The following is an 8,906-nucleotide window of genomic DNA, read 5'->3' on the forward strand; positions in this document are numbered from 1 at the left end:
GGGTACCAGAGTATTCCGATTGGCAGTACAAAACACACACACACACACACACACACACACACACACACACACATCTTCATTTCATCTCTGTCGACATTAAACGCATATTATTCACATACCCATAATACGGAAACAAATATTTTGATTCTCAGTCTAAAGGTATTACAAATGTTGAAGGTGCAGCACAAGTTCTATTAGTTTAACAGCTCAATTTTCTATAGTAAGAAGTTTGTTTGATTAAAACCTTGTACAGTAGTTTGTGTTGCTGTGTCATTAGTAGCTAACAGGGTCTGGAAACTCATTGGGAACTAATGACCTATTTCCTTAAGATACATTAAATTATTTTTACGTTCTCCATATTCTAACATATTGTCAAAAAATGTGATTTGACTCGTCTCTATTGCAGGTCAAGCGGGGTGGCACTCAAGTGAGTACGGTGGAAGTGTTTCTTAATGTTTTTGTCTTATCAAACTATGGTAAAGCTGGAAGCCTTGGATAAATTCATATGACTACCTTTTGTTTGAGATGGTCTCAGCCATGCATCTTGCCAGTTCTCTGTCAACTATTTTCTGATTACGGGTAAATCTGCATTCTTACTCTGCAAACCACTGTGAAGTATGTGGCAGATGGTTCCACATACCAAAGTTTTCTTGAAATTTTGTAGGTAAGCTTTCATGTGATGTTGACATCTATCATCAAGCTTCTTCCAGTTACGGTTCCTCAGCCTTTCTGTGACAACCTCCCACTTGTTAAACAAACCTGAGATAGTTCGTGCTGCTGCTCTTCCTATTTATTCAATGTCCTTGTTAGTGCTATTTAGTACAGGTCCCACACACTAGAGCATTTATGTATGACAATTCACAGTGGATGTTCCATAAACAATCTCTGTTGTTGCCCTGCATTTTCTCAGTATCCTGCCAGTGAACAGAAGTCTGCCACTTGCGTATGTGATAATTTCAAATGTCCTCAAATTGTTACAGACAGTATTCATATAGGATAACTGATTCCAACAGTGACCCACTAATACTGTAGTAATGGGATACTACATTTTTACATTTTGTGAAGTGCCCAGTTTTGCACTTCTGGACATCTGAAACAAGTTCCCAATCTTTTCATCGGTTCAAATTGTATGAACAACAGACTGAATATTTGTGCAGCTGTTTTCAGATAGTACTTCTTCATAGATAACTACATCGTGTGCAAGTTGCCCGAGGTTAGCATTTTTATTGTCTGATAGGTCATTAATATACAACCTGAACAGCACAGGTTCCAACTAACTTCACCGAGTCCCATTTGCAGACACTTGCTTAGCGAAGGCATCTACCTTTCTATTTTGTGGAATTTCATTAATTACAATTTTGAGATGTTTTCTCTTCATACCATACATTATGTCAGTGTTTGTGTTAGCTGTTGTATCTGTGCAACTCTTAGTTTTTATAAGGGTAATCCCAAACGTAAGATCTCCAAAGTGCTGGTGCCACAGGGAAACTCCGTGGCTGTAAGCAACATTGTTTGTTTCCTTGCTCACTCTACAGAAACCACCACACATCGACTGGGGCTTTCGGTCTTAGCTTAGCAGCCAGTTGTAATGGAGTTCCCATTAGTCACTACCGCCATGTGCGAAGTTATTTGGTTTCTGAGTACAAAAGTTGTTAAATCAATCAATAGTTGACGGAAGTGTTGGAGAGTTGTGTATGGATGTCAAAAATGTTTGCGAGTGGCATAGTGTGTTTGTAGGTGGTCGTACTGAAATTTGTGATGAGGAAACAAGCAGGAAACCACCAACTAAGCGTCACTAGAAGCCTTCCTAAGAGACAATCTCCATTCCTTCCGAACTGACTATGCAACTGTAGACGAGATGTGGCTTGAATTCAAAGATATATTAGCAACAGCAATTGAGAGATTCACACCTCATAAATTGGTAAGAGTTGGAACTGATCCCCCATGGTACACAAAACAGGTCCAAACGCTGTTGCAGAGGCAACAGAAAAAGCATGCGAAGTTCAGAAGAACTCGAAATCCCGAAGATTGCCTAAAATGTACAGACACGCGAAATTTGGCACGGACTTCAATGCAAGATGCCTTTAATAGGTTCCACAACGAAACATTGTCTCGAAATTTGTTAGAAAATCTGAAGAAATTCTGGTCGTATGTAAAGTACACAAGCGGTAATACGCAGTCACTACCTTTGCTGCGCACTGCCGATGGTACTGTTACCAACGACTGTGCCACTAAAGCGGAGTTATTGAACGCAGTTTTCCGCAATTCCTTCACCAGGGAAGATGAATGGAATATTCCAGAATTTGAAACACGAACAGCTGCTAACATGAGTTTCTTAGAAGTAGATACCTTAGGGGTTGCGAAGCAACTCATATCGCTTGATACGGGCAAGTCTTCGGGTCCAGATGGTATACTGATTAGGTTCCTTTCAGATTACGCTGATAAAATAGCTCCCTACTTAGCAATCATATACAACTGCTTGCTCACTTATAGATCTGTACCTACAGATTGGAAAATTGCGCAGGTCACACCAGTATTTAAGAAGGGTAGTAGGAGTAATCCATCGAACTACAGACCTATATCATTGACGTCGGTTTGCAGTAGGGTTTTGGAGCATATATTGTATTCAAACATTATGAATCACCTCGAAGGGAACCATCTATTGATAAGTAATCAGCATGGTTTCACAAAACATCGTTCTTGTGCAACGCAGCTAGCTCTTTATTCGCACGAAGTAATGACCGCTATCGACAGTGGATCTCAATTTGATTCTGTATTTCTAGATTTCTGGAAAGCTTTTGACGCCGTTCCTCAGAAGCGACTTCTAATCAAGCTGTGGGCTTATGGGGTATCGTCTCAGTTGTGCGACCGGATTCGTGATTTCCTGTCAGGAAGGTTGCAGTTCGTAGTAATAGATGGCAAATCATTGAGTAAAATTGAAGTGATATCAGGTGTTCCCAGGGAAGCGTCTTGGGACCTGTACTGTTCCTGATCTATATAAATGACCTGGGTGACAATCTGAGCAGTTCTCTTAGGTTGTTCGCAGATGATGCTGTAATTTACCGTCTAGTAAGGTCATCCGAAGACCAGTATCAGTTGCAAAGTGATTTAGAAAAGATTGCTGTACGGTGTGGCAGGTGGCATTTGACGCTAAATAACGAAAAGTGTGAGGTGATCCACATGAGTTCCAAAAGAAATTCGTTGGAATTCGATTACTCGATAAGTAGTACAATTCTCAAGGCTGTCAATTCAACTAAGTACCTAGGTGTTAAAATTACGAAAAACTTCAGATGGAAAGATCACATAGATAATATTGTGGGGAAGGCGAGCCAAAGGTTGCGTTTCAATGGCAGGACACTTACAAGATGCAATAAGTCCACTAAAGAGACAGCTTACACTACACTCGTTCGTCCTGTGTTAGAATATTGCTGCGCGGTGTGGGATCCTTACCAGGTGGGATTGACGGAGGACATCAAAAGGGTGCAAAAAAGGCAGCTCGTTTTGTATTATCACATAATAGGGGAGAGAGTATGACAGATATGATACAAGATGTGGGATGGAAGTCATTAAAGCAAAGACGTTTTTCGTCGGGGTGAGATCTATTTACGAAATTTCAGTCGCCAACTTTCTCTTCCGAATGCGAAAATATTTTGTTGAGCCCAACCTACATAGGTAGGAATGATCATCAAAATAAAATAAGAGAAATCGGAGCTCCAACAAAAAGGTTTAGGTGTTTGTTTTTCCCGCGCGCTTTTCTGGAGTGGAATGGTAGAGAGATAGTATGATTGTGGTTCGATGAACCCTCTGCCAAGCACTTAAATGTGAATTGCAGAGTAATCACGTAGATGTAGATGTAGAATTCCTGAAGAGAATATCCCAAAGATTGAACAAATCATGCTTAAAGATCTGCGGATCACTCTCAGTGAGCTCTGCAATGTTGTTCCTGAGGTTTTGCATAGAACCATCCACCGGACGGTTTGCACCACCATTTGGAACACTGTCTGGAAATCTAGGAACATGGAATATGCCAATTGGCCTTCATCTATGGTCGCAGGATATTGTGTGAGAAAATGGAAAGCTAGGTCGATGCTGATTTGTGGACAGAAGCTTTTCTGTCTTGAGGAAATTTACTATACTCAAACTGAGGAAATGTTCAAGAATTCTGCAGTAAACCAATGTTAAGGATATTGGTCTGTAATTTTGCAGGTCTGGTCTTTTACCCTTCTAGTCACCTACACCTTTTTCCAGTTGCTTGGAACTTTGTACTGAGCGAGAGATTTGTGATAAGTGCAAGATAAGTAATGGGCCAGTGCTGTAGAGTACTTTCCATGAAACCAAATTGGGATTCCATGCAGATCTGATGACTTCTTTGTTTTCAACTCTGTCAGTTGCTTCTCTATGCCAGGGATGCCTATTTCAATTTCATACACGCAGGAGTCTCTGCGATGGTTAAAGAGCAGTATGTTTGTGCAATACTTCTGCAGAATTTAAAACTTCAGTTCTCCTTTTGCTGTATTCTGTTGCAACACAAGACAGATCAATGAATGACTTGATAGAGGCCTTTGACCTGCTTAGTGACTCTTAGGACCAGAATTTTGCAGGAAGAGCTTTTGCTAAGGTATGACTGTGGTACTTGTTACATGCTTCATGTACCGATATTTTTACGTACACAAAGATTCCAACAATTGTTGCCTGTCATTATTTGCATGTTCTTTTTTTAACTGAGACCAACAGTCCCGAGCCATCACTTCATGTAGCCCATCAGGGTATATTACATATGTTCCACTACAGTAGTGGATGAATATCTTTTCTTTGTGTTGTTGTGAACATGGTTTTGAAACTTTTAAGCTCATCCTAACACCAATTTGCTAATTTATTGTTCTGTATGTCTTGTTATAGTTTAGTATGAGTGGTGTCTTCAAAACATATTTCTTAATTTCTGCTTCCCCTTGTATTTGATCACTTCTTGTTGAAGTTGTTTATTTATCTAATATCTTCCAAACATACACTAAGACATGAATCCTTAAATTTTATTATCCAGGTACATAGGGTACTCATTGAAATGGAGCTCTAGAAGGAATTTCTTGTACCAGATATTCTGTGGTGCTTTCATGGAGCATGTCATGCTTCAACTTGCAATCTGTTGCTTAGAGTGGGCGTAATAGCCCCTGTAACTGAATGCAAGAATCTTATTGCATAGTGCTGAGCTTTTTGAGTCTTTTTGTCTGGTACTGATCTATAGTACATGCAACCATAATTGAAGTGCATCCTTAGATTAAAAGGTTGTTACCCCATTTTGCTGTAAACAATGTGGGCTGGTTAGTGAAATAGTAATCATTACAGTTAATTTAACTTGGGGAAACTTCTCCTGGATTCAACAAAACAAGACTTACCAAGCGGGAAAGCGCCGGTAGACAGGCACAATAAAACAACACACACACACACACACACACACACACACACACACACACACACACACAAAATTTCGAGCTTTCGCAACCGGCGGCTGCTTCATCAGGAAAGAGGGAAGGAAAGGAAAGGAAAGATGAAAGGATGTGGGTTTTAAGGGAGAGGGTAAGGAGTCATTCCAATCCCGGGAGCGGAAAGACTTACCTTAGAGGGGAAAAAGGATAGGTATATACTCGCGCGCGCGCGCGCACACACATTTACTTACACACACACACACACACACACACACACACACACACACATGCAGACATTTGTAAAGGCAAAGAGTTTGGGCAGAGATGTCAGTCGAGGCGGAAGTACAGAGGCAAAGCAGTTGTTGAAAGACAGGTGAGGTATGAGCAGAGGCAACTTGAAATTAGCGGTGGTTGGGGCCTGGCGGATATCGAGAAGAGAGGATATACTGAAGGGCAAGTTCCCATCTCCAGAGTTCTGACAGGTTGGGGTTAGTGGGCAGTATCCAGATAACTCGAACTGTGTAACACTGTGCCAAGATGTGCTGACCATGCACCAAGGCTTGTTTAGCCACAGGGTGCTCCTCATTATCAACAAACACTGTCTGCCTGTGTCCATTCATGCAAATGGACAGTTTGTTGCTGGTCATTCCCACATAGAAAGCTTCACAGTGTAGGCAGGTCAGTTGGTAAATCACGTGGGTGCTTTCACACGTGGCTCTGCCTTTGATCATGTACACCTTCCGGGTTACAGGACTGGAGTAGGTGGTGGTGGGAGGGTGCATGGAACAGGTTTTACACCGGGGGCAGTTACAAGGATAGGAGGCTGAGGGTAGGGAAGGTGGTTTGGGGATTTCATAGGGATGAACTAAGAGGTTACGAAGGAGGGCGGAAAGACACTCTTGGTGGAGTGGGGAGGATTTCATGAAGGATGGATCTCATTTCAGGGCAGGATTTGAGGAAGTCGTATCCCTGCTGGAGAGCCACATTCAGAGTCTGATCTAGTCATGGGAAGTATCCTGTCACAAGTGGGGCACTTTTGTGGTTCTTCTGTGGGAGGTTCTGGGTTTGAGGGGATGAGGAAGTGGCTCTGGTTATTTGCTTCTGTACCAGGTCTGGAGGGTAGTTGCGGGATGTGAAAGCTGTTTTCAGGTTATTGGTGTAGTGGTTCAAGGATTCCGGACTGGAGCAGATTCGTTTGCCACGAAGACCTAGGCTGTAGGGAAGGAACCGTTTGATATGGAATGGGTGGCAGCTGTCATAATGGAGGTACTGTTGCTTGTTGGTGGGTTTGATGTGGACGGACGTGTGAAGCTGGCCATTGGACAGATGGAGGTCAACGTCAAGGAAAGTGGCATGGGTTTTGGAGTAGGACCAGGTGAATCTGATGGAACCAAAGGAGTTGAGGTTGGAAAGGAAATTCTGGAGTTCTTCTTCACTGTGAGTCCAGATCATGAAGATGTCATCAATAAATCTGTACCAAACTTTGGGTTGGCAGGCCTGGGTAAACAAGAAGGCTTCCTCTAAGCGACCCATGAATAGGTTGGCGTACGAGGGGGCCATCCTGGTACCCATGGTTGTTCCCTTTAATTGTTGGTATGTCTGGCCTTCAAAAGTGAAGAAGTTATGGGTCAGGGTGAAGCTGGATAAGGTAATGAGGAAAGAGGTTTTAGGTAGGGTGGCAGGTGATTGGCGTGAAAGGAAGTGCTCCATCGCAGCGAGGCCCTGGACGTGTGGAATATTTGTGTGCAAGGAAGTGGTAGCAATGGTAACAAGGATGGTTTCCGGGGGTAACAGACTGGGTACGGATTCCAGGCATTCGAGAAAGTGGTTGGTGTCTTTGATGAAGGATGGGAGACTGCATGTAATGGGTTGAAGGTGTTGATCTACGTAGGCAGAGACACGTTCTGTGGGGGCTTGGTAACCAGTTACAATGAGGCGGCTGGGATGATTGGGTTTGTGAATTTTAGGAAGAAGGTAGGGGTACGGGTTGTGGGTGGGGTCAGGAGGTTGATTGAGTCAGGTGAAAGGTTTTGTAGGGGGCCTAAGGTTCTGAGGATTCCTTGAAGCTCCACCTGGACATCAGGAATGGGATTACCTTGGCAAACTTTGTAGGTGGTGTTGTCTGAAAGCTGAGGCAGTCCCTCAGCCACATACTCCTGACGATCAAGTACCACGGTTGTGGAACCCTTGTCTGCCGGAAGAATGATGATGGATCGGTCAGCCTTCAGATCATGGATAGCTTGGGCTTCAGCAGTGGTGATGTTGGGAGTAGGATTAAGGTTTTTTAAGAAGGATTGAGAGGCAAGGCTGGAAGTAAGAAATTCCTGGAAGGTTTGGAGAGGGTGATTTTGAGGAAGAGGAGGTGGGTCCCGCTGTGACTGAGGATGGAACTGTTTCAGGCAGGGTTCAATTTGGATAGTGTCTTGGGAAGTTGGATCATGAGGAGTAGGGTTAAGATCATTTCTCTTCGTGGCAAAGTGATATTTCCAGCAGAGAGTACGAGTGTAGGACAGTAAATCTTTGATGAGGGCTGTTTGGTTGAATCTGGGAGTTGGGCTGAAGGTGAGGCCTTTGGATAGGACAGAGGTTTCGGATTGGGAGAGAGGTTTGGAGGAAAGGTTAAATACTGAATTAGGGTTTTGTGGTTCCAGATTGTGTTGATTGGAATTTTGAGGTTTTGGAGGGAGTGGAGCTGGAAGTGGGAGATTGAGTAGATGGGAGAGACTGGGTTTGTGTGCAATGAGAGGAGGTTGAGGTTTGCTGGAAAGGTTGTGAAGGGTGAGTGAGTTGCCTTTCCGGCAGTGGGAAACCAGGAGATTGGATAGTTTTTTGAGGTGGAGGGTGGCATGCTGTTCTAATTTGCGGTTGGCCTGTAGGAGGATGCTATGAACAGCCGGTGTGGATGTGGGAGAGGAAAGATTGAGGACTTTGATTTGGGATAGGAGTTGACGAGTGTGTTCATTGGCTGAGTTGATGTGTAGGGGAAGGATTAGGTGGGTGAGGGCAATGGATTGTTGAGTTTGGAACTGGTATAGGGACTGATGGAAAGAAGGGTTGCAGCCAGAGATGGGAACTTTAAGTGTGAGGCCTTTGGGGGTAATACCAAATGTCAGACAGGCCTGAGAAAATAAAATATGAGAGCGTAATCTGGCTAGGGCGAAGGCATGTTTGCGGAGGGAATGTGAATAAAACTTAATGGGCGTGTTGTGAGGGTGACATGGTATTAGAAGGTGGAAAGTGTAACATGAGCCTGAAATGAAAATGAAAATAAAAATATATGGGGAGAGATAAAGGTGAACTAGAAAGCAACTGGAGATCTGGTGTGAAAAAAGGCGAAAAAGTGTTGGTTAAAGCTGGGCTATGTTGATCCTGTGGTGAACTTGGGTTGGTAGACAACGATGTGCATAAAGGTTAGGTGGTTGTGTTGCCATGTGTGTGTGTGTGTGTGTGTGTGCGTGCGTGCGTGCGTGCGTGCGTGCGTGA

This window comes from Schistocerca gregaria, chromosome 1, assembly GCF_023897955.1.
Source record: "Schistocerca gregaria isolate iqSchGreg1 chromosome 1, iqSchGreg1.2, whole genome shotgun sequence".
NCBI classification, from domain to species: domain Eukaryota; kingdom Metazoa; phylum Arthropoda; class Insecta; order Orthoptera; family Acrididae; genus Schistocerca; species Schistocerca gregaria.